The sequence below is a fragment of the Lutra lutra genome, chromosome 13 (genome assembly GCF_902655055.1).
Source record: "Lutra lutra chromosome 13, mLutLut1.2, whole genome shotgun sequence".
NCBI classification, from domain to species: Eukaryota; Metazoa; Chordata; class Mammalia; order Carnivora; family Mustelidae; genus Lutra; species Lutra lutra.
Window position 1 is genome coordinate 55,349,218 of NC_062290.1, and position 27,487 is coordinate 55,376,704.

Here is a 27,487-nt window from a genome sequence, read left to right on the forward strand (position 1 = left end):
TGGATATATTTTCATAAAAATATATGTACACTGTAATTTGGACTTTATACAATTGTAAATGTGTTACAAAATATTACTTTCACTTTTCCAACCATTTAAATATGTAAACCTCATTCTTAGCACCTTGGCTGCTCTGTATCAGGTGACACACCAGATTTAATAAGGAGGACTAGCTTTCTGACTCCTGTTTTGGAGAAACAGAACTAAAAATTTCTGTGATGAAGCTGGTATTAAATATATCTTGAAAACAAATCAGTATAGCAGTATGCATTCTCTCTCTTTTCTGTCCATCTTCAAAGGGATTTGAAAAATGAGCTTGGAAAGTATTACTGGATACATCAACACTGTCCTTCAATTAGGGTTGCTGGATAATAGGATGGAAGTTAAATTTCAATTTCAGATAAAAATCAAATAAATTTTAGATTTTACAAATGAGCCAAATATTGCACAGATCACACTTAGAGTAAATTTCAAAGTTAATGTGGTCTTTTTTCTACTTCCTAAATCTATCAACTTTACCTGAAATAGTATTTAACTGTTAATGTAATTGTGTTCTCTACATTTTGTTTGAATCTTGTTCAAAATCAATAGGAAATCTCTGGAATCATTGAAAGGATGAACTGCAAAGAAATTTCAGACATGGAAGATTTTATAGAATTTCCATTATTATAAACAAAGCTTGCAAAAAGGAGGTTATTAAACTTTATCCCTATGGGCACCTAGGTGGCTCAGTGGGTTAAGCATCTGCCTTTGGCTTGGGTCATGATCTCCTGGTCCTGGGATGGAGCCCCGCCTGCCTTGGGAATGCCTGCTCAGCAGGGAGTCTGTTTCTCCCTCTGTTCCTTCCTCTGCCCTTGCCCATGATTTCTCTATCTATATCTCAAAGAAAGAAATAAAAAACCTTAAAAAATAAATAAATAAAATAAAATTTATCCCTATAATAGCAAACAGGGAACTGCAGAGGAGCACACAATTAAAGTATGAGAGTCCAGGGGTTCCTGGGTGGCTCAGTGAGTTATGCCTCTGCCTTAGGCTCAGGTCATGATCCCAGGGTCCTGGAATTGAGCCCTGCATCAGGCTTTCTGCTCAGTGGGGAGCCTGTTTCCCCTACTCTCTCTCTGCCTGCCTCTCTGCCTACTTGTAATTTCTGTCAAATAAATAAATAAAATCTTAAAAAAAAATAAATAAAGTATGAGAGTCCAAATAATTAAAATATTTAATTTGAACATCTATAATTGAACTTAGGGAGAATATTTTAATGAAGTTTCTATTTTGAATTGGAATTACTGGAATGAAATGAAATTGAGAGGACCTATGATTTATTTATTTATTTATTTTTTGGCTCATGACCTGAGACGAAGGCAGAGGTTTTAACCCACTGAGCCACCCAGGCGCCCCAAGAGAGGACCTCTGATTTTACAGCATTTATTTATGATATACAATCAAAATAATTACAAATAAAGACAACTTATGTGATGAGTTTTGACTTACAACTATGTATCATTAAGAGAAATCCTTAGCATAAAAGCAAAATTCAGTAACTAGTAAAATATTTAGACTAAAATATTTAATACAAAAATTAGAAAAATATTCTTCATATAGGAAAGATGATAAAATGTTTTCTCAAAATCACAATGATCCACAATGAAAATTAATCAAAAATGTCAATATTTTTAAGTGCATTAACCATAGAAAGAAACTCTGAAAAACACTGTAGGTAAGTAGCCTATTGAAAGACTAAAATTAGAAGACTACATTGAAAGGAAAATGTATGGTTCTCTGATGTCAACACAAAATATTGAGATAATTTTAGGCACAGATATGGCTATGAATCTGAAAACAAATGCACTAATATATAACAAGAATCTGCTTATGTTATTTTTAATATACATAAGATATGCAATTATTCTAGCTCTCCTTAATATACTAATATATATTTTACTTCCTGACTAATTTTTATGTCAGAAATGTCTTTAAAAATAATTATTTTTCCTAATAGAATCACTTCATTGATATGCAAATAAATGTTTGAAAATTAGTATAATTATTTTAATGTTTCTTTTACTCTAGAAAAAAGTTCTACTTTGAACAGTAAATCATATGGCTATCCTAACCTTTATCATACATTCAAGTCCGATTTAATCTTTACTTTTTCTGTAATGATATCCTTGATCAATCAGGATGGATCAGCTTCTTCTCCACACTACTGCATTCAGAATAATAGATTAAAATATGTGTACAATTGTATATATTTATAATTTCATGTGTACAATGCATTTTTTATTAACCTATAATGTATTATTTGCTTCAGGGGTACAGGTCTGTGAATCATCGGTTTTACACAATTCACAGCACTCACCAAAGCACGTACCCTCCCCAGTGTCCATCACCCAGCCTCCCCATCCCTCCTTGCCGCTCTACTCCAGCAACACTCAGTTTGTTTCCTGAGATTAAGAGTCTCTTATGGTTTGTCTCCTTCCCCAGTCCCATCTTGTTTCATTTTTTCCATCCTTACTCCCCACCACTCCCCGTCCTGCTTCTCAAATTCCTCATATCAGAGAGATTATATTACAATCTATTTTATATATTCATCTGAATGCTAGTCTGCCCCATGATATTTTTTAGGGTATATTTAATCCATATTTTTATTTCTAGCTTCTAAAATATTACCTGCAGTATTTATCAATATGTATTTACTGAGTTGAACTTGAGTCATAGTTCTAGAAACAGAGTTAATAAGGTTTGTATTTTTAGTGTAAATTCATTTTCTGTTTAAGTTTCAGGTTTAAGATTATATATCTTTGGTTTTGGTATAATGATGAGCATACATTGTTGGAGATATATTGGATATAATTTTTCTAGCATGTTCCTACATAGAAAAATAAAATACTGGGGTTGGCAGAAATGGTTACATACCTTGAGATAGGCTGCACAGCCCTCCCCAGCCCCAGGAAACAGAAAATAATAGGTGATTTTTTTTTTTAGCTTATCATATCAAGAAATGGAGATGCCCTTGCTGTAAGCATAGTATATTACATTTATTTATTTAGTGACACTCTTATCTGTTTCTGATATATACTTGAATCTACTTACTACAAAGATGCTATTTTAAAACTAAAAATTGCATTTGTATTGACAATATATGTAGTAAGGTAATACAAGTAAAAAAATATTGATAGCATCTTGCTTCTTTGCTTCAGCTAGTGCCTTTCTTATGTGGTTTAATGTTTTCTTCTGTAGTTCATACATATAAAGACAATACAGGAGTTACTGTTGATATTATATGAAATTAATCTTTGTCCATAACCTTATATTTTTTTTTATGTCTGACTTATAACTAGTGCAGAGATTCAGCTGTTTACCATCATCTGGGTGACATGGAGTCATGATGATATTTAAGCATATATATTACTTGTGAAAAGAGAAGGGAAATTTTAAAGAGAATCAACAAACTAAATTAACCATCTAGTAAGAAAATTTAAGTAAATATAAAACTTTAAATAGACCAAAGTACTAGAAACACACAGAAATTAGATATGTTCAAACATACATCATAAATCTTTTACCTCTATGTCTATATAGTTTCCTTGAAATTAATATTTTAATATATATTTATTTAATGGAAAAGAGTTTAAAAAAGAGTATTATCAATGGAAAAATCTATTTCACATTTATTTAAAAAACATTTCATTAGTAGCACTTACTAAAATAAATCAGAGCCTGATTACCCAAAGGTAAAAATTAGATATAATAATAGCATTGAGGACTTATGTCCAAGGAATTATATGATACTACACTACATTATGCTACATTGCATTTAGTATTTTCTTTCATTCTCAAACAACCATGTAAATAGGTATTTTTAAATTCTCATTCTGTAGATTATAAAAGAGGCATAAAAGTATTTCTCAAAAGTAGAGATTTTAATTTTAGATGCCAGAGTTTGATTCTAGTCTTTCAAATGCATGTGATGCTTTATCACTTCAAGATAAGAAGCTAAAATTTTAATTGGCTATATTGAGATTAACTGGCTATATACTGAAGGAATCCAAATTCTCTTGATTCATCCTACAGGATAGAAACTAAATTGGCTTTTTCTTTAGAGCACTATGAGGGTATTTTGTTGTTATTGTTCATTCTTAATTACGTAGCTGCTTTCATGTCCTATTATGATTTCTTCAGGTCCTTTGTATACTAATATATAGCAATAATTTTGCATATTATCAGATTTCTACATTATAAAGTAAAGCTGACTTTAAATTGAACTATACAAAATTAAGCTCCAAGTTTTATTTTCCCTGTCTAAAACATTCATTCCTTCAAATATTTTAATAAAAATGGTTCCTACTAAACCTCTTGGGCTGGATATTTTAAAAAAAGAGATCAGATGCACCATTATTGTGTGAGGTCCATAGAGAAAAGCCTTTCTTGGCTTGATTACTTCTCTTCTGCCCTGTGTATGTATGACCCTAAGGATATAATAAATAATATTAACAATTTCCTTTCTGGATTCTGAGGGTTCACATCACAATATTATACTTGGAAATAAATGTATGTGATTTTAGGAAGAAATATATATATAAATATATATATGTATATATATATATATTTTCTATTCCATGTGATTGTAAAAAAATAAGTTAATTCATCTACTACCAGCATAATGGGCAATCATGATAATTAGAATGTGTGTCAATTTTATTTCAAAATTAATCTAAGGCATTTTAAGATAAGAAAAAAGTCTTTGAAACACTGTGTGTTTTGGGGTAAAAAGCACAGCAAAACTTTATGTATAAATTATGGCTTTTTTAAGTTTGTAACTACTCAATTTTTACAGAGCTGTAACTCTATCTAGGCATATACTTGGTGAATATACTAATTGTTTGCTCCCATCAAGGATTAGCTATGTATATAAATGTGTACATTAACCATTATCTCACAAATTCCTTGAGGAGATTTCATTAATTGTTGAATCTGTCACCAGCTCCTCACAGAGTGTCTCGTATACAATGGAAGTGAAATATCTATGGTTTTGAATTAAACTTTTGACAAATTAGTAGAATAGTCTTTTCCTTAATTTCCTTAATTCCCACTGTGTCTTTGCCTCTTCTTCATTTCAAATAAGGCCAACAAAAACATTTCTATAAATTCACTGATTCTGGAATAAGTTAAGAAGCATTCTCTGAAAGGCAAAGATTATTTGTGTCCTCTTATTCAATATAATGATAAAGGTTAACAGCAAACATTTTTCAGTTGGCATGTTAGTACTATGTAATTTGTTAATTAATATTTGTGCCTTATTTTAAGAGTTGTCATAAAATTTTTTGAAATAAAGTTGATTTGGTATACTACCAAAGCCTGTCTTGGTCTTATTTGGTCATTAAATAATTTTAGGTCTACTTTAAGTCTTCAAGTTAAATTCCAATTGGTGGGTAGAAAGTTAGATTCAATAAGTAATCCTGTAAATGATATTTTTGTTCCTTCTTGCTGTTTTTAAATCATAGCAAATGAGTAAAAAGAAAATATTTCTAATAGAAAGATAAGAAAAGTTAGATCTGTTCCATGTTCTCAGAGCTACTGCTTTCCTGAAGACAAATATATGTTTCCTTCTTTGAGGAAGCCATCCAATAATATTAAATTCCATGAGAGCTAATGACATAGCTCAATTATTTATTGTTACAATAGCAACTAATAATAAAGTATCTGTCTAGTACATTTCATTCTGTCATCCCAAAAAACTAATTGCACAGAATCCTCTTTATTGCATACTTTTGGGTTAGCATAGGATATAAGAAACAGTTTTGTTCATGATTTGGAAGGCTGAGTGAAGCTGCAGCTATGTTTTTGCATAGAGAAGGTAAATGCATGGCAAAAGGCACTACTGCAGATCCTTGTGACCTATGTCCCAGCTGTGCTTACTGGCAACACGAGAGCAGGTGGATCCACAGCTCCACCAACTTCTACCAGATCTTAAGCTTCTCTGATTTGTGTGTCAAGAGTTGATAAAGCACCAACTTTGCCCACAAGACATCCTAGTCATCAAAATTGAGGCTTGGAAGAAGTGACATTACATTGAAGCTTCCATTGTGTCTTTATAGTTTCACTACATCCTTGCAATCTTTCAGTGGAGCCTTCTAGTTGTGCTTGCTTTTCCTATTAGCTTCCAATTTCTGCTCCTGACAGCATGATCAGTACCAGAAAAAGAAATGCAGCCCAATACATTCTCTTTAACCAGATCCCAACATTAGGTAGTCAAATCTCTATCATAAATATTTGATTATTTATTTATCTTTTATTATTTATAAATCTAGTGTTCTGGTTGAGCCAGCACTGATACAGCTTAATGCTATTTTAAACTTTTTTTAAGATTTAATTTATTTATTTACTTATTTCAGAGGGTGGGAGGAGGGAAGAAGAGCACAAGCAGGGGAAGCAGCAGGGGAGACAGAAAAGCAGGCTCCTGCCAAGCAGGGAGCCCAATGTGGGGCTCCATCCCAGGACTCTGGGATCATGACCTGAGCCAAAGGCAGATGCCTAACTGAATGAGCCACCAAGGTGTCCCAAAACTTCTAATAAATATTACATTAATGAAGAAATCCTTCAGATGATCTTTGTATCTCTAATGTCTAGAATGAAGACTGTCACAAAATATAAGCTCAGAAATTCTTTTTTGAATAAATGTAAAATAATAAGTGATTGACTTAATCAATCAATCAAAGCCCCCAAAAAACACATTAATTGGAAAAACACATTAAAGTGGGAAGCAGGGACCTTGGAGAGGACTGCCATGATTTATTTCTATATAAAAATCTCTAAAGAGATTTTCAGGCATATAATATAAGAAGAATATGAAAGATTGGGTTGAGAAAAGATGGTTATTCAAAGAATGGAATTATTATTCACTATACTATCTATTTTGCTCATTTATGAAAGAATTAGTGAAAGAAATACTTAAGGCTAAATATTATATGATTTGATGTATTATTAAAAACATTAAGTGATGGACACAGTTGGAGGCTCTCAAAGAACCACTGACTTTTCTGAGTAACTCTCAATAAACTAATTATAAAAGCATGGAAAGCTGTGTTAAAACCCTAGAGATGGTACTTTATCCATATAGAAGTTATGCTTAAATGAATCATATTAAAAACCTTGAAGCAAAGTTTCAGATCACAATAATCTTTTCCTTGATATTTCTTTCAAGATGTATTCAAATGCATCAAAAGATAGTGCTGGAAAACACTAATAAATGTTCAGCCTACACTAATGAACACATCAGATTGTGGAAAGTTCTAAAATCCTCTTTATAGAAATAAGTTTTTTTAAAAAGATTTTCTTTATTTATTTGACAAAGAGAGACAGAGAGAGAGAGAGGGAACAGAAGCAGGGGGAGTGGGAGAGGGAGAAGTTGGCCTCCTGCCAAGCAGGGAGCCTGATGTGGCCCTCGATCCTAGGACCCTGGAATCAGGACCTGAGCTGAAGGCAGACTGAGCTACCCAGGCACCCCAGAAATAAGTATTTTAGATATTGGGATAAGAAGAAATCTGGATAACATTTGTATAATTGGTAAAGTTCTGTGTTTCTATGGTATTTTGATCTTGAAAAGATTGTGAAAGGAACATATCTTACATGAAAATAAGCTTGCCATGATAAGTATCTCTGTAAGACAACTCTGTCCATTTCAAATGCAGTTCAAATGATATACATTTTTTTCATTTTACGGAAAGTACACACATACAAATGTATCAATATTAATCCCAAGTGAGAGAACCAAATTATCTGTCTAAAATATTATGAATAGGCAAACTATACAGTCATATAGTGATACACTAGGGAACAGTAAAAAAGGATGAACTATTGCCAGTCAGGACAACTTAGTTAAATATCATAAACATAATACTGAACAACTGAATCAGATCACAAAAGAGTAAATACAATATGCTTTCAATTATATAAGTTTCAAGACAGGCAAAGGGACTTATATTATTAGAGATCAGGATAGAGAGTACCCTTCCTTGGGAATTAATGATTGGAAGAAGGCAACAGGGGGATTCTGGGTTTAGAATTTTCTTTTTCCAAGCTCAGTTTGTAGAAAATCCATTGGGATATATATCTATGATTTGTACACTTTATATGCTTACTCTACTCTAACACTATATGGAAAATGTATGTAAATTGGAGAAAAGAACAATCTTGGTCCTACAATGTAGCAAAAATGATTCTCTAGAAGTATAATATATATTTCATCTTTTTTCACTAAACAAATGAAATTTGCTGGCAAGAGATTATCTTGCCAACAAACTCACCCAACTTTATCTGTGAAACAAGGAACTAAAGGTTTACTTCTCTTAAAAAAAAAAAATATATATATATATATTATCTTGCATCCTTGTTAAAACTATGAATGTATTAAAATGATGCATATATTTAATCCCCATTACATAGTTTTCTCTGATTCAGTAACATTTAGATGGTTGACTAGTCAAATAAACCATATTACTTTCTCCAGTATATGAATTATGCACACATAGTGTCAACTTGTCATTGTTTGGTATCCAAATTTGGTATCCAAATTGCCAATTTAATGAATTTGTGAAACAAATACATTTTTTTCATTATCAAGCAAATCTAATTTCTAACAGAGAAGTTTAGATGAAAGATTTTAAGGTAAATCAATTGTTTAAAAAAATTTTCAACACAAGATACACTCACACACACACACACACACACACACATAGACACAAATACACTTCATAGTCCACCTTTCCTCTCTGCAGAGAAGCCCTGTTGTCTCAAGAAGTGACCTTGCTTAATATCATGGGAAAATGTCATAATATGTTTGAACCATTTACAACCTATTAATCCAAGTAAAAGCATTTACATATCAGAGTAAGAGGTATCTCGGGCTACTTGCAGGAGTCCCCTCATCCCCAAGAGCCTCCCACAGCTGGAGAGAAAATGCAATTCTGTGAAGATAAGTATGGGAGCAGCTATATAATTTGTGGGACCCAGTCCAAAATGAAAAGGTGGCACCCTTGTTCAGTATTATTAAGGATTTCAAGGCCATAATTCTAGAGGATTAAGCCAAGTGCAGAGTCCTCCTAAGAACACAGTATCCTGAGACTGCACAGGTCATAAACCCATGATTCATCCATGCACAAGTATCTTGTTCCCTATAGTCTTTTCTCTACACATTTTTTTAAAAAACTGTAATACTACTATACCAAATAAGAGAAAAATGCTGTGATTTGCCATTATTTTAGACTCAATTTTAGTCAATAATAATAATTTAGTCAAAATATGCAATATTTTCTTTATTTAGAACAATTCCTCAATTGTATCTTAGGATATTGTAGGCTACACAAATCTTCTCTGATGCTTGGGTTTGGAACAAGATTTAAATGCATGTCATCTACCATCATAAAAAAGCCAAAAATCAAGCTAATAATAGCTACATTACTCATCTTTCACTGTTAACATATAAATTATAGTCATAGTTATGTCCTGTGTTCAATTAAAAAGAAACCAAGAAATAAGTGCCAATTCTATATTCTATTAGGCATAAAAATCCCAGAATTTTCACTTCTCACAACTTTAAATAATCAAGAAGAAAAATCCATTCAAACAGCACACTGTGGGCGCCTGGGTGGCTCAATGGGTTAAGCCGATGCCTTCGGCTCAGGTCATGATCTCAGGGTCCTGGGATCGAGGCCCGCATCGGGCTCTCTGCTCAGCAGGGAGCCTGCTTCCCTCTCTCTCTCTCTCTCTCTCTGCCTGCCTCTCCATCTGCTTGTGATCTCTCTCTGTCAAATAAATAAATAAAATCTTTAAAAAAAAAAAAAACAGCACACTGCTCCCTTTCATACTTTCATTACCTTTATTTGCTAGTTATATAAAGTAGACTAAATTAGTAACAACAACTAGACCTCTTGCCTTTTTACAGAGTACTACATATAGTATTAATGGCAAATAAGTCTATCTCAACTATTTTAAATACAACTAATTTTGAGAAACATGAATAGTTTCTTTTTCATATTAAATTATATAATCTTATTTAAATAATGGAAAAGAATAATTAAGGGAGGATTAAAAAGGAACATGCTGTTCTAAGATTAACATTGATAAAGTTTTCAATATGTTTCCTTAATTTTTTTAAATTTAAAAATTATTTAATAATTTTTTGCTATAATCTTTTTTATATCTTTCAGCATATATTTAAAATATTTCCATACTTTGAATTCATTAAAGACATGTAACAGAGAAATAATCTTGGTAAGATGTAAGTAATTCAATTTTTTTTGGTACAATAATGGACTTCATTGCTTTAGGTTCTGAAATGTACTTGCAAGTAGTCATTCAACATGTCTTAAATGGTAGTGAAATCATCTTACTAGGTAAAGTAAAAGACAGGGAAATAATAAAAGCAACAAGCCCTGCTTTTTAACTGCAAAGTGATAGTGGGTTAGATACAATTAATTAAATCCCCTGAAATGTGACTCAGTGGCAGAAAATCTATTAGCAATTTTTAATTAGTTAAGGCATCTCTTTGTCCATACTACAGAAAACATAATAATAACAGTGTGGAATACCGAATTTTAACAGCTGTTAAAATTTGCATCAACCTCATTAGAAAAGCTTCAAGAAGGTTCCCCACAGATTTTATGGTTGTACAAGCGACAATGAAATCCTTGAGTTAGTGTAACTCCCAAAAGTAAATTTGATAGGAAATTATCTATATTTCACAAAGCAAAAATAACATGTCCACCTAGCTCTTCAAAAATGAATATAAGGGGCGCCTGGGTGGCTCACTTGGTTAAGCAGCTGCTTTAGGCTCAGGTCCTAATCTCATGGTCTGGAATCCAGCCACCCATCAGGCTTCCTGCTCAGTAGGGAGTCTTCTTCTCCTTCTGCCTCTGTCCCCCCAACTCTCTCTCTCTCTCAAATAAATAAAATCTTTATAAAATGAATGTAGTGATATGTACATGGAGGGAACATTTTCATTTTTCCACAATTCTAATAGAAAGAAAAAAACCTAACTAGGGGCACCTGGGTGGCTCAGTCCATTAAGTGTCTGCCTTCAGCTCAGGTCATGATCCCAGAGTCCCAGGAGCAAGCCCCATATTGGGTTCCCTGCTCAGTGGAAAATCTGCTTCTCCCCTGCCACTCTCATGTTCTCCCTCACTCTCTTTCTCTCTCCAATAAATAAATAAAATACTTAAAAAAAAAAAAAGAAAGAAAAGAAAAACCCAACTAAACAGCACATTAAACTTTTCCCTCTATTCCTCCATTAATGGTAGTTATTAAGTAGGTTGAGTTAGTTACAAAAACTAGATCTCTTGACATTATACAGAATATCATCTATATTACATGCATGTGGCAAGAATGTCCAGTATGTATGTCAACAGCAACATACCAGTGTTCTAGGAAAGCAGGAGAATCACAACTACAAAAGAACACTGAAAATACAGTTTATTCACTTAATCTTTCATTTAGTTCTCCTTGATCATTTACCAACAAGGGTGACTATTCAAAATTTATTTCCCATTCCCAGCTTAAAATTCACATTGGGTCTCTAATGTCTTTACAATAAAAACTGAACTCTTATACAGGGCCTCTAAAGGCCCTTCTGTAAGTCATGGCTCTTGTCATCCTTGTGTCTGTATATATCTATATATGTCCTCCTCATAGAATTCCTCAAAATCACTTACTATTAGGTATTTCACTTTTATGCTTTTCTTCATATTTTCCCACTTGTTTCCTTTTAACTAAAAGTTTGGAAGTCCTTCTAGACCTATGATTGTTTCTAAGTCAAATAGAAACCTTTTGGTTATGGTTATGGTTATTTGGACAATTTTCAACTTCCTGCCATTGCACTGCTTCCTCTTTCTGCACAGTCTCGATAGAAAAGTGAACCGACCTGGCAGCTAAAATTTCTTCTGCCAACTTCCAGCTCTGAACTAGATCCCATTCTGCTCCAGCTTGATAGAGATAACCCTGGGACCAGAGAAATTATGAAACTCTTTATAAACAATAAACTTAAGGCTAAAAATGATCTTTTACTTGAAGCAGTCTAACAGAGATATTCTTAAGGCTTTCTTATGGCCCCCTTCTTAGTAACGTCCAGTTTGATTTTGCTCTTAAACTTCTTTCTTATGTAGCCAAAAGCTCTTTTTTTTTCCCCTCCCCAGTGGGACACTTAAATTGTGAAATTGCAAAAAAGCTGTCAGTATTGATTTCCAAAGGAAAACTTAGATTGACATAGAATAACTGCATTATTAAACTAATAAGGGATAAATGAATAGATGTTAGGATAAATGAAATTATAATAATGGTTCTAAAATTATAATTTGAATAAAACTATAATTTTTTTAAAAAGAAAGGTGAAAAAGAGGAAAGCATAATGAAAGAAAGAAAGAAAGAAAGAAAGAAAGAAAGAAAGAAAGAAAGAAAGAAAGAACAAATGGAAGGAAGGATTGAAGGAAGGAAGGAAAGTAGCAAGTATGATTATTCAAGAAGAAAAAGATCCCATGATACTGCCTTTTTCCTTCTTATCATCACACTGAGATCTTGTCTTTGTAAACAGAAATAACAGAATTTAAAATACAAATGATTTATGAGAAAGCTTGAACACCAATAAAACATGAACCAAAAGACCTTAATCCTGAGAAAAACAAAACATTTCAGATTTCATTTTATGAGACTATGAATAGATACCTCAGCCAACTGAAGAAAATCTCTGTCTGACTCCTGACTTGCAAAAGAAGTAGGGTCTGTTTTGTGACTTTCTGTACTGTAATACCTTGCCATTCTTTATAAGCTTAATTCAGATTTTTGTTTTTCTGATGAAACAGACAGAAATATGTGCAGATATATGGAAGTAGGCTGTGCTAAAAAGTTTAATGTAGATTTATGTAAACTCCTTATTGTCGAATACCATTATAGATTGGTGTCTGAGGACCATTCTAAAGCAGTTCTTTTAGGGTGAACATTTTTAACTTCAAAGGCAGCACCTAGAGGACTGTGTGAAGTTGATTTTCTGAAAAAGTTTTTGAAAATAAATTTTGAGTAAAACCATAATTTTATTTTATTTTATTTTATTTTATTTTTAAAGATTTTATTTATTTATTTGACAGAGAGAGAGATCACAAGGAAGCAGAGAGGCAGGCAGAGAGAGGGGAGGAAGCAGGCTCCCTGCTGAGCAGAGAGCCCAATGCGGGGCTTGATCCCAGGACCTTGGGATCATGACCTGAGCCGAAGGCAGAGGCTTTAACCCACAGAGCCATCCAGGCACCCAAAACCATAATTTTAAAAAGTATTCTGTAGATGATGTAATTATAATTTTAAAAATATTTTGTAGCAATATTGGATGAAATGAAATACCATTTTTTCTTTTTGTATTTTTTCTTTGGCATAAGTAACACTGCTGTCAAACCTAGCACTTCTTAGAGTAATGGGGAGGCATTAATTGACTCTTGCCTTCCAAAGTACAGATACAAAATGTGGATGGTATCAGTACAACTAAGACTACTTTTTAAGTGGCTTCTGGGTCAAGGACATAAGGCTAGTTCAGATGCTTTAGATCAACAAAGTACATATGTATCCAAAGAAGATCCTAAAATGTACTTATCCACTAAAGTGTGTTCTAGACAAGGATTGCTTTTAAAGGCAATTCAGTTTCTAAAGTTTATTAATATTTTTATCACCATTTCATTTCTACAACACAGAGTTCATTTCTGGCAACGTTATACACTGACCAAATGAGAAAATATTTTAGTATATATTTTAAATGCAATAAAAATACATTCATTAGTTAATTTTAGTCAATAAAGAGTTAAGTTTCAAATTAAAACCTCTGTAGATCAGTATATAATGGCCTAGAATTTAAATACCATGTAAGAACCCAGGCATAATTATGAAACAGATTTCTAATATTATCTCAGGAATTACAAGCATGTTAAATGAGTCATTAAATTAGATACAGAGAAATAGAGATATAAATATTGAAGCAATAATTTCTTCTGCAGAGTTGTCAAATGAGTATACCTACAGAACAGATTTCTATCACTAGTGCTCCATCATTTTCTCTAGGGTTGTGGGTCCTGCCTAACACTTGTTTTCTTACTTGGGCCATATTTTTTATCACTTATTACAATGAAAAGAAAAATAATGAATAATAAAATTATAGTTTAAGTCTTCTGAAACAACTGGATATACAATTTATATTTCAGCCGATGGTTGACATCTAATGTGAACATAGTAACAAGAACATATTATAAGATGTTTTGTGGTTAGAATCTGCTTATATAAACAAATGGTATTTATTTTCTGACAAACTGTTAGTTAATTTCATATATTTATTAACTCTCACTCAGAAGGTAATACTTTATGTATTTACAATATTGAGGTGAGACAGAGTGTTTATCTTACAACTATCTCCATAAATGCGTTTCAAATTCAAAGAATTAAGTCTTAAAATTATAATTTGCAGGTTAATTTTTAAAACAATCTGGTCTTTTGGGATGCCTGGGTGGCTCAATCAGTTAAGTACCTGCCTTCAACTCAGGTCATGATTCCAGGGTCCTGGGATCAAACCCACATCTAGCTCCCAGCTCAGTGGGGAGTCTGCTTTTCTCTCTGCCCCTCCCCCTGCCCATGCATGTTCACTCTGTAGTAAATAAACAAAGTCTTAAAAAAAAAGACCCCCATTCTATTTTTCTGCTTGTTAGATTTTGCTCCCTAATCCAACATACAGAGTGTGAAAGACATTATCATGGATAGTTACTAGATAAAAAACAGGTTTCTCAAATTGTTTTTCAAATACATTCATTAATGATCTACTTAATTTCATAGCTATGTCTGTGTTTTCAATTAAAATTGAATTGAATAAGAATATTTGAATGCCAATCTAGTAGACATTACTTTAAAGTGAAAGCCTGGGGGATTAAATATTTTCTTTTAAGGAGAAAGGAGAGAAGGAAAAGGAGAAGAAAACTACTATATGATCTTTATGAGGAGTTAGCATTTTGCTTGTATAAGAGGCAGTGATGTGTGGGGTTAAGAGTACGGCCTCTGATATGAGACTGTATATGCCTCTTCCTAGCTATGTGAACTTTGACTCTTCTTTTAAACTCTTTGACCTAATTTTTTCTCCTATACAACAACATGCTAATATAAACAGCTCATGGAGTTATGGTGAAAAGTATATACACCTGTATCTAGGTGAAGAATTTAGAACAGGACATGATACATACAAAGCATTCTGTAAATATCAGCTATTGACAGTATGCATATTTTACTTTGTGTGTAAATAGCTAAAATACTTAAGAGTATGAAATATCTAAACTTGATTGTTTAATCTGGCTAATGCTATCATCCTATTGATATAAACAAATTGTATGTCACAAAAGTATTGCTACAAATTGCAAAAGTATGTATACATTTTCTAGGATAACAAGATAAACTCCTGGATATCACTCAAGACATTCTGTTAGTAATAGTCATTAGCATAGATTAGGTTTCATGCTTGTTTTTATTTTTATTTATTTTTTTTAAAGATTTTATTTATTTATTTGACAGAGAGAGATCACAAGTAGGCAGAGAGGCAGGCAGAGAGAGAAGAGGAAGCACGCTCCACGCTGAGCAGAGAGCCCGATGCAGGGCTCAATCCCAGAACCCTGAGATCATCACCTGAGCCAAAGGCAGAGGCTTTAACCCACTGAGCCACCCAGGTGCCCCATCGTGCTTGCTTTTAATATGCACTACAGTAACATTTTGAATTGATTAATTAGCTTATTGATTGAAGAACTGGAAAATTTACTATCTTTTTTTTTTATTTTTTTTTATTTTTTTCAGCATAACAGTATTCATTATTTTTGCACCACACCCAGTGCTCCATGCAATCCGTGCCCTCTACAATACCCACCACCTGGTGCCCCCAACCTCCCACCCCCCCACCCCTTCAAAATTCTCAGATCGTTTTTCAGAGTCCATAGTCTCTCATGGTTCACCTCCCCTTCCAATTTCCCTCAACTCCCTTCTCCTCTCCATCTCCCCTTGTCCTCCATGCTATTTGTTATGCTCCACAAATAAGTGAAACCATATGATAATTGACTCTCTCTGCTTGACTTATTTCACTCAGCAGAAAATTTACTATCTTGATTCAACTTTCCTGTTTTATTTTATTTTATTTTTTTATTTGACAGAATGAGAAAGAGAGAGAGCACAAGCAGGGAGAGCAGCAGATTTTTTTAGAATTTCACCTTAAAATATTTTAAAATATACTTTTTAATCTGTTACATTTTTGGCATAGCACTTTTCCTTGTTTTTGATATTTATTGATTAAATTTAATAATCTTATATAAACATAGTTGTTTTTAAGCTGGATTTTAGGCTTTTGCTTTCAAAAGACATTCCATGGTTAAAAATTTTATATATATGGCCCATTCTAAAAACCATATTGTGGTTTTAAATCTAAATCACATAAATATGCATAGACACTTAACATACTTCCTCCTCTCTCTCTCTCTCTCTCTGCCTGCCTCTCTGCCTACTTGTGATCTCTATCTGTCAAATAAAATAAATAAAATCTTTAAAAAAAAACATACTTATAGAAACTTTATCCAAAAATATACTATATCATATGCAATAGAAATAAAGAAATATCATATATATGTATGTTTTTCTATTTCAATTATTAGCTATCACACTGACCAAGCACCTTAAAAGTACACAAACTTGATTATTTAGGGAGGTTTTATTTTCATAGTATGTAACTTTAGTATTACCTTTATTCATAAATACCTTCACAGTTGAAAAATTGATTTAGCACTTAAAACTGGATACTTATTTATTACAATTATTTTGCAAATGGCTTTACAATAAACACCTTTATTTTTCAACCCTAGAACTAAAATGAACCATACCACTATGTGACTCTGGGTCACTCAGATGCTATATTTTGTATGTTAGTTTCCTTTTTTATATTATGTATTTATACATAGCATTTTTGTTGGTAGGAACTGAATGTAAAAGTTAAGATGTAAATATTTGCTAAATTCTTACTTTGGATTATATTACTAGATTTTTAAAAAAATTCTGTGTATTTTCATGAAAAGGTGCTCAGCATCACTCAGCATCAGGGAAATACAAAGTAAAACCACAATGAGATATCACCTCACACCAGTCAAAATGGCTAAAATTAACAAGTCAGGAAATGACAGATGCTGGCGAGGATGTGGAGAAAGGAGAACCCTCCTACACTGTTGGTGGGAATGCAAGCTGGTGCAACCACTCTGGAAAACAGCATGGAGGTTCCTCAAAAAGCTGAAAATAGAACTACCCTATGACCCAGCAATAGCACTACTGGGTATTTACCCTAAAGATACAAATGTAGTGATCTGAAGTGGCATGTGCACCCGAATGTTTATAGCAGCAATGTCCACAATAGCCAAACTATGGAAAGAACCTAGATGTCCATCAACAGATGAATGGATAAAGAAGATGAGAGGTGGTATATACATATACACACACACACATATACATACAACGGAATACTACATAGCCATCAAAAGAAACGAAATCTTGCCATTTGCAATGACATGGATGGAACTAGAGGGTATTACGCTTAGTGAAATAAGTCAATCAGAGAAAGACAATTATCATATGATCTCCCTGATATGAAGAATTTGAAAGGCAGGGTGGGGGGTGGGGTTTGGGGGGTAGGGAAGGAAAGAAATGAAATAGTATAGGAACAGGAGGGAGACAAACCGTAAGAGACTCTTAATCTCACAAAACAAACTGGGGGTTGCTGGGTAGAGGGGAGTGAGGGAGAGGGTGGTTGGGTTATGGTGAGTGCTATGAAATGTGTAAGCCTGACCACTCACAGACCTGTACCCCTGGGGCAAAAATACATTATATGTTAATAAAAATAATTAATAAAAACAATTCTGTATATTTTTAAAAATGTGAATTCTATAAAAGTAGGATTTTTCTATATAAACATAAATCTTTACACATATACATCTCTTATAGACATATATATATGCATGTGTGTATATATATGCTAATGCATAAATTTTCTACATAATGATACACAGATATTTATTTGTATTGATATAATGCTTTTTTTCTTCCGCTAGATTTTTGCCAGTTACATGATCTGCTTGATTTTTCCCTCAGAAATAAACAAATAATCACAAACTCACGAAAACCAACAAAAATAGTAGGCAAGTTTAGAAAGTCTTTGAAACAATACACTGATAATTTATACTGTGAACCAATTGAACTAATTCATAAAACAACTAATCTTATTAAAATTAATGGCCAAGGGGCGCCTGGGTGGCTCAGTGGGTTAAAGCCTCTGCCTTCGGCTCAGGTCATGATCCCAGGGTCCTGGAATCAAGCCCCACATAGGGCTCTCTGCTCAGCAGAAAGCCTGCTTCCTCCTCTCTTTCTGCCTGCTTGTGATCTCTGTCTGTCAAATAAATAAATTAAAAACAAAAAATCTAAAAAAAAAAAAAATTAATGGCCAATTCAATGAACAACAAAGAAACTCAAGCTGACATCATCAAACAGTGCTGTATAGTTGCTTTGACACTAGTTTGCCATAATAAGACATGATGTATCACAAAAGAGGTCTGTACAGTTAATTGCTATTCTCAATGGCAATTTTGAGGAATTTGAAATTTATTGTTATTTTATCTTTCCCTCTCTTTTATTTTAACCAACTATTTTTAGAGAGGGTTTTTTGTTTTTTTGTTTTTTAAGATTATTTATTTAGGGACACCTGGGTGGCTCAGTGGGTTAAGCCTCTGCCTTCAGCTCAGATCATGATTTCAGGATCCTGGGATCAAACCCCAAGTCGGGCTCTCTGCTCAGCAGGGAGCCTGCTTACCCCCCCGACTCTTGGCCTGCCTCTCTGCCTATGTGATTTCTCTCTGTCAAATAAATAAATAAAATCTTAAAAAAAAAGATTATTTATTTATTTGACAGAGAGATAGAGAGCAGCAGTAGGCAGAGCAGCAGGCAGAAGGAGAGGGAGAAGCAGGCTCTCCACTGAGCAGGAAGACCAATGTGGGGCTTGATCCCAGGACCCTGAGTTCATGACCTGGGCTGAAAGCAGATGCTTAACCAACTGAGCCACCCAGGGGCTCCCCCTCTCTTTCACTTTAACCTCAGCAATTTCACTGTCTGATGAACCATATTCTCCTGTCCAGCAAGGTCTAGATCTCAGCCCAGGAGTTAGGGGTATTCTTCACTGAGGGGTTTATCTCAGATCTAGGAGTAGTGGTTGTTCTTTTTATCTGCTATTACTGTACGGAATGACCTGTACTTGTTGTTTACCAATCCTTCATTACTCTTTTTGAAATAGATAATAATTCTTGCGGTGGCTCTAGAGAGATGAAGAATCAAGACTGGGTTTTCCTTTTTCTGTTTTAATGGGATAGAATTATATACTTTGGGGAATATTTCATTGTAGAAGGAAAATCAATGACACCTGAAAGAGAAAGAAGAAGCAATATTCTTGAGTTGTCAGGGGATATAAGTAAGCTCTTTTGAATAAGATTAGAGTTGTCCCTCGCTAAGGCACTGAGTATTTTTCTACAATAGCAAAACTGAAGGCAGTAGGTAGGCATAGTGAAGCTGGTAAGTGGGTATGATGTTAAAACCTGAACAGGTTCCCTTCTCATTACATTTAGTTCATGGGTAAGAGAGGAAATAAGGCCAACATCTGAGAACAGGAGAATACAGTATATAGTGTAAGTTTGAAGAGAAAGGAGAAAGTATGTAGTATTTTAGCAGAAGAATCGGAGAGTACTTAGACAAGGGAAATATGTAATATGCATTGTGGACACACTTGTGCTATGCAAATCACGAATTTTGCATGGACTGGTTAGCAAAGTTGTGAGTATGTAGCATAAATTTTACATTCAGTTGCAGTTATGCAGACTGGGGCTGTATTTTTAAGAACATAAAGTTACATGATTGAGAAACAAGGGGTTTGTGTTAGTATGAACGTCAAAGAATGATAAATGCTTGATCATGAAATTCCAAGTGTGGTAGGAGAGGGGTGAAGACATGATTGGGTGGAAGACAACGAAAAGTAGTTGGATTCAAGGGTCAATGCGCTTGGACGTTTGGGGTGGTGTTAGAGTTGAGAAATCAGAGATCGTGACCTGGAAATGCCCAGGGTGGTATTTGAAAATGCAGTGTTTGAAACTGGTTATAAAAAGGTTGCAGTTTAATGATAGTGAAAAAGCCCAAGTCATATTTGTAAAACTTAGATTTAAAAAGGTGCAAAAAGTAACTTGAAGCAAGTGGAGTTCTAGATTATTGGAATTATCATCTCTATGGATGACACATGGTAATCCTTGAAAACAGAGAGACTGATTCAGTAAATTAAGTAAAAATAATGCATGTGAAATCGTATTTTTTTTTAATTTGCTGAGCTAGTTGAGAGTTTTGGTTGCATACTGATTTGATAAATTAATATATTTATATGCTACAAAAATCCATCAGAATTTAGAATGCACACTAGAAAGGCAATTTTTCTTTTCTGTTCACTGAATAGCCAAACATTATTGATGGGAGTCAGGTAAGGTTTCCCCAGTACAAATATAAATATATAACACTACTTGACAAATGTTACTATTTCATCATAAAAGATCAGTCAATTAAAATAAAAGACTTTTTTTTTTTTTTTCAGGGATACCTGGGTGGCTCAGTCATTAAGCAGTTGCCTTTGGTTCAAGTCATGATCCTGAGGTCCTGGGATCGAGCCCCACATCAGACTCCCTGCTCAGTGGGAAGCCTGCTTCTCCCTCTCCCACTTCCCTTGTGTTCCCTCTCTCACTGTGTCTCTCTCTGTCAAATAAATAAAATCTTAAAAATTAATAAATAAAGGCTTTTTTTAATCTCATAAACTTATTTAAATGAATATGGCATGTAGAGGAAACAAGGCAAGTTGGCAAATGTTAGGATTTACAACCTGGTTATCAGAATCCTTAACCCATTCTTAACCTGGTTATTAAAATTTTGGATGTTTTCTGTATCTCAGTTCTACTTTCTTAATAAGTAGTTATTGCCATTTTTAACCAATAGATGATTAATTTTTTGCAGTGTGTTACTACATATGTTTTGGGTCATTTCACAAATACTTACTGATCAATAGGTCAAAAAAATTCTAGTTGAAGCCAATGTCCTATGTGCTTAGATAATTTGCCATGAATCAGATAGCTTTCTAACTACCATTAAATCATTCTTTATATTTGTTTATTTTGCTAGTGGGAAAATGTTCTATTCCAATCACTTTTATTAGAAAATGTAAGAAGTTATAAAATTATGACTCATTCAATGATATGCTTATCATTAAAGCTTTTAATAAATTGGAAAATCTATTTAACGTTGTTTTATTTTTTATTGTTATATACTGAAAGGACACCAACATGATCCAAATTTAATATAAGAACAATCTGTATATACCATTGATAAAAACAATTTCAAGTTGTTTTTCAGTTCCAGCTATCTTTAATAGCTAGCCAAATTAAATCTAAACCAAAGAATGTTATTAAGAATTTACTGTGTTAAAGCAATTTGCTTTATGTTGGGAAATCTTTAAACAATGTAAAAGGGGCAGATGTCATCATATATCTTTGGCAGGGAGTAGAAAAAATGTAATCTTTGGAGAAGGATTTTAAGGCTTAAAATTAATGGAGTATATAAATAAATAGATATTAGGACCTAAACAATTAAATGATATGTTAGTACTTCAAAAAAAAAAAAGGAAAATTACCTTAAACAGAACAAAATTCAACAAAACTTCTATTTTTTTGCAAATAAAGGGCAAAAAATTGTTAATGTCTTTGATATATAATATTCACAAAATTCAAATAAAATGACCATAAATATTTCCCAGTAGAAACTCTAGTAAGGGAATAGGGGGAAGAGGGCTGGGATCCAAGGGTTAAGTAGAGCCTACTCTTGAACTCCTAAGGTAGAAAAGAGAAATGTCAGTTCTTCAGCTTCTGTGAGAGATGAGAGAAGTGGCACTGTCTTTGAAAGGTAACTTTAAACTTCAGTGAAGCAACTGTGAAGCTCCAAATATTAAAGACATGAGTGCTTTGTAATCAATAAAATGTGTTACAAACAACAAAGTAGAAGATTTCAATATGTTTGTCTCATGAGAGCAAATCCCAAGGTCACATAACTGATTGGATTTGGATCACGGTGGGGTTACTAATAAGGTTAAGTTTTCACTTATGAGACTATAATTAAATTAGAAACAAGAGGCTGAAGAAATTGTCACTTAGGGTGATGATTCATAATATGATGCACCAATTATAAGTGATTATATTTGTCAGGGTTCTCCAGAGAATAAAACCAGTTAGATAGTGATAGATAGATAGACAGATAGTGAAAGGTAGATAGATACAGATAGATACATACATACATGCACACATACATACATACACATACTATAGATACTATAAGTATACATAGATATATAGATAGAGATAGATAGTTACACATATTCATATATACATTTGTAGAGAGAGAAGTATTTTGAGGAGTTGGTTCATGAAATTACGGATAATTGGAAATTAAGGAGAATAAGTACCACAGAATTATTCTCTGCAAACTGGAGACCCAAGAAGCTGGGGTTGTAGTCACAGTGCAATTCTGAAGGCCTGAAAACCAGGGGAGCCAACAGTATAAACCCCACCTGGAATCAGAATTTTAACCCCAGTTGGAATCTGAAGGCCTGAGAATGAGGAGTGCCAATGTCTGAGGACAGATGATGGGTGTCGGGATTCAAACAGATAATGCAAATTCCCCCTTCCTTCATCTACTGTTCTCTTCAAGCCCTCAGAAGATTGGATGATGCCCACCCACTTGGTGAGGGAAATCTTTACTCAGTCTAGAGATTCAGATACTAATTTCTTCTGGAAACACCCTCACAGACATACCCATAAATATTATGTTACCAGCTACTAGGGTATCCAACACAATAATATAAGTGTGGTGTTAGGGAGATCTAAAAATTACTAAACAGGCCTAGTTTAGAAATTAGTCTCAGGGCCTCAACTTTAGCTTCAGTGAATTTTTACAGTGTTATATCTTACTAATCCAATCTGTTTGATATTAATCACTTGTCCCATCTTTCAGTAGATATGGAGAGTGCTGATAACTTGAGCATGACAGCCCCTTTCTGTGTCTTGAAACTTAAAAAAAATTATAAATCATTTTATTTTCCTATTTTCTAAGTTATTAATTGAATACTCTATCAAATACTATATTCCAACATTAATTAGTTTTAATACTTCTATTGTTAGCTAATTTACATATATTTCTAATTGAAATAGTCAAGTGTAGTTCAACAATCTTTTGCCACTCTGTAATATTTTGGAATATTATAATGTAAATTATTCGTGCTTAGTTTCAATTGTCTTTAATTGTCCAAATATGTCTTAGGTAAGGGATTAAGCTTGAAATATATTCTTCATCTACTTTTTCTGGAAGCTATGTTTAAATTTTAACAGAGTGGAGAGAAACCTGCTCCCAATAACTTGAGAAAAGTAATTTCACAGTATGACGCGTTGGTATTTTCAGAATTGATTTAGATTCAATAATTCAGTTACTAGGACCTTCAGTCTTGAATCAGGCCGTACTAGTGCTGCCTTTGACCATCATAGATTTCAGGTAGTCTATTTGCCTGCCAAGTTTAATGTTTCATCATAAATCTCTACCTTGTTAATTCACATAGCTGACCTTGTTCTTTCTCAAAATATTATGGGCTATCCTTACCCCTTATGTTTAGCCTCAGACTGCAGCATATTAATTTTCCTCTTTTAAAATGTTTCTACTCATCTGGAAAAACAAAGATATTAGCTTAAATTCTTGCTGCAATTTATTATACTTGCAAGAAATTCATTGAATCATTCATGCTAAGGAGGTTTGCTGTCAGACTGACAGCTGGATTTGTAATGTCAATAGAGGTAAACTATCAGAAATATGCCATTAGCTTCTCTTTCAATCCATTTTAAGTGAAAATACAGAAAGAAAGGGGGGATTTTAATGCACAAAAGTAAGTGAAGTATATCTTAAATGGTTTGTAATGGTTTTTGTTAACCAGTGATTACCAAAATCCAATTGCAATCTTCTCAGTGATTATAAGGACCTAAATGTTCAAGAATTCTATTTGCTATAAATGCCACAGGGAAATGGTTACATGAATGAGCAGGAACATAAAGCAGCTGACAGCTATTCTGTGACTGAATTGACTATAATGTCAATCAAAATATTCTGCATCCAAGTGGAAAAACTAGTCTTAAGTGCCAGTAGGTGTTTAAGGGTTGATTTATCTTTCATCTCTTTCTTTAACCAGCAAACTCCTTAAGTAGGCTTTAGCATTAATTCTTTTAGTTCAAGTCATGTATACTGGAGTACCTATTTGATTGTTAATGCTATAATCAGTCATCACAACCTTAGGTTAAATCTAGCAACTGGACAGTCACCAAAATAGAAACAGAATGTAGCCTAGTTGAATTTTATGCAGATTTCACAGGGAGAAGGGAGAACTCTAGCATATGGGGTTTTCTCTGGTGAGTATACACATATTTGAGATCTGATTCTGATCAATACAACAACAGAGAGATCACCAATTAGGGGGATAGAGCCTTTATTATACACTCTTCATTTTAACCCAGCCTTACTACTCCCTTTAGATCCTAATGTTCAGACTTGGTCTTTGAAGTCTTTTGGACTTGAGGACCATTCTTGACTCTACTACACTGACCCTAAATGCTTCTCAATTATTTCAACTTGAAGTCAATACTGCTTGCTTTGTGTAAACCCACTAAATTTCATTCATCCCCTGGGATCCAACACAAGGACCAACCCACTTAGGTCCACTAGGAACAAATTACTTCTGACCTATAATATGGGTAAAGTAGATTAACATAAAGGCAATTTCTGTCTTTTATTTATATGAATTAAATTATGTAAGTAAATTAATTAAATTACATAAATAAATGACCTAAATAAAGCATAATATATCCATACATGATAAATGATACAAACTTATAAATAATATACAAATTTCTTAAATTAGAAAATATTTTTGAATGAATATCAACAAAAATAAAATTTGCTATTTATCTTTATCTCTTCAAAATGACAATAAATTTTCTTTAGGTAGTGAGATTCTAGGGAAATCTAAGATTTATCGTTCCTGGAATTCTTTGTCATTGTCCTAAGTTTCTATTTTCCATAAATTGCATTAATTACATTTATCCCTACCCAGCACACACATACATAATCAAATGCTGTCAAATGAAAGACTATGAATGCACCTCAAGCAGAGGGGTATGCCACAAGAGTACAAATATAAATAAAAATTTCTACGGAAAACCCTTAAAAGTAAGGCAGTAGTATAAAGCACTACAATATCCACAGTTCTCAGTGTCTCACACTGAAAGTTAGGTGTAGAGAACCTGCATGATCAGTGGTCAACATCGTAACTGAGAGGGGACCTGCACACATTACATTCTAGACATAATGTTGCTTAGGAAACCTTTAATCTCAGTGGCTTAAAATGATAGACTTTTATTTAGCTCATAAAGCTTCAGATAGACAACTTACCTAGGTCTGGCTGGGTAACTTTTCTGGTCATGTTTGGGAATAGTCACATGCCTGAGACTGAGCTGGCTATCATTTGAGAAAATAGAGGTAATTAGGTCTTGCATTTCTTTTCTTCCAGTAGCCTAATTTGGAAATCGTCTTTTATTAGAGATGGAAAAGTTCAAGAACAGAAAATTGACATGTGAAAAAGCTTCTTATGGTATCACATTTATGATTCCTTTGAACAAAGGGAGTCATAGGACTTAGTATGAAGTCAGAGAACCAGAACTCTGTACATTTATCTGGCAAAGGGTATCTCTATAGAGAGGAATGAAAAATTGGGGCCATTGATAGCAATTTAACATAGAATATCTATGTAGCAAGGCAAATTTCTTAATTTGGGAACTGGACTTTTTTTTTTAAGATTTTATTTATTTATTGGACAGAGAGAGAGAGATCACAAGTAGGCAGAAGCAGGCAGAGAAGGAGGGGGAAGCAGGCTCCCCGCTGAGCAGAGAGCCCAATGTGGGGCTTGATCCCAGGACCCTGAGATCATGACCTGAGCCGAAGGCAGAGGCTTAACCCACTGAGCCAACCAGGTGCCCCGGAACTGGCCTTTTTAAAACAGGCCAGAATTTAGAACCCAATGATTGTTATCAACCTCTACTTCTCAAGCTAGCTCAGATGAGCTGAATCAGATCTACTAAGTTACTAAAAGAACATTGTTAATGAGCCTCTAGCCTTATAAATTTTGTCTCCTCTGTCCCCCTTTGCCCCATGGGCACTAACTAAATATCTCTATTGGCTCTTATTTGTGACAAGTCATTGACTTTTCCACCATGATGTCTGAGGATGAGGCACACAAAAAACTCCATGAAGCTGGGTCATAAGGGAACTAAAGTCCTTAACCAAACCAAGGCACATGTCAACATGAATTAGGAGCTATTTGTCAATACTTAGAATAATAAAAAGTTATTCAAACTCTATTGACTCTACACAAGTCTTCTGGAGTTACATATATGTGTTCATTCACAACCAATCAAGATCCATCACTTTATGCCCAATGATGGGATAAACCATAGTAATGTTTGCTTTTCCAGAACAATCAGTCCCACAGAGTTACTAGGATTTCCATTTCCCAAGGCAAGGTTAGTGTCCAATTTCACATAAGACTGTTACCCCAATCTAGGTAATATAAACTATGAACACACTCACTGAGGTCACCTAAGTTATCCATAAATCTACTGAAGTCAAAGCAAGCAAAAAATGAACTATTGGTCAGCTGAGATTTTTTTTTTTTTAATGAGTTTCTTTTTTCTTTCTCTGTGGGGAAAAAATAAGCATAAAATGTCCTTCCACACTCCTTCTTACTCTCCTAATTTCCATGTGTAGGATCTCATCCAACATGGGGGAGGTGTGGCAATGCTGATTAGAATTGTATTGCATTGATCCCTTAAAATTTTCTAATATGGTCCCTACATTCCTTTTTCCTAAATATAGCTAGTGCTTTCACATCTCATACAATTTTTTTTTTCAAAATATCTCACAATTTTCTTCAGAGTGATCATTTTTACTCATTTCCTAAGACATTTATTTTTGTGCACTATTGTGGTGATATTCATATATTAGAAGAAACCACAAACATACTTTTGCTTAAATGTGCCTTTTTTAAAAAATCAGGTCCATCAAGACTATCAAGTTTAACTGGGTAAAATGGTCACTGTATTACCATACTTTCTCTGAGTGGATGGAGGGACCACAGGCTCCATTTGGCTAAGATCCTGGGGGTGGCTCAGAGAATTCTAATTTAGATACTAATACGGTATCAGCAGAAGTATGTGTCCACCACCAAAGATCCAAGGCAAACAGG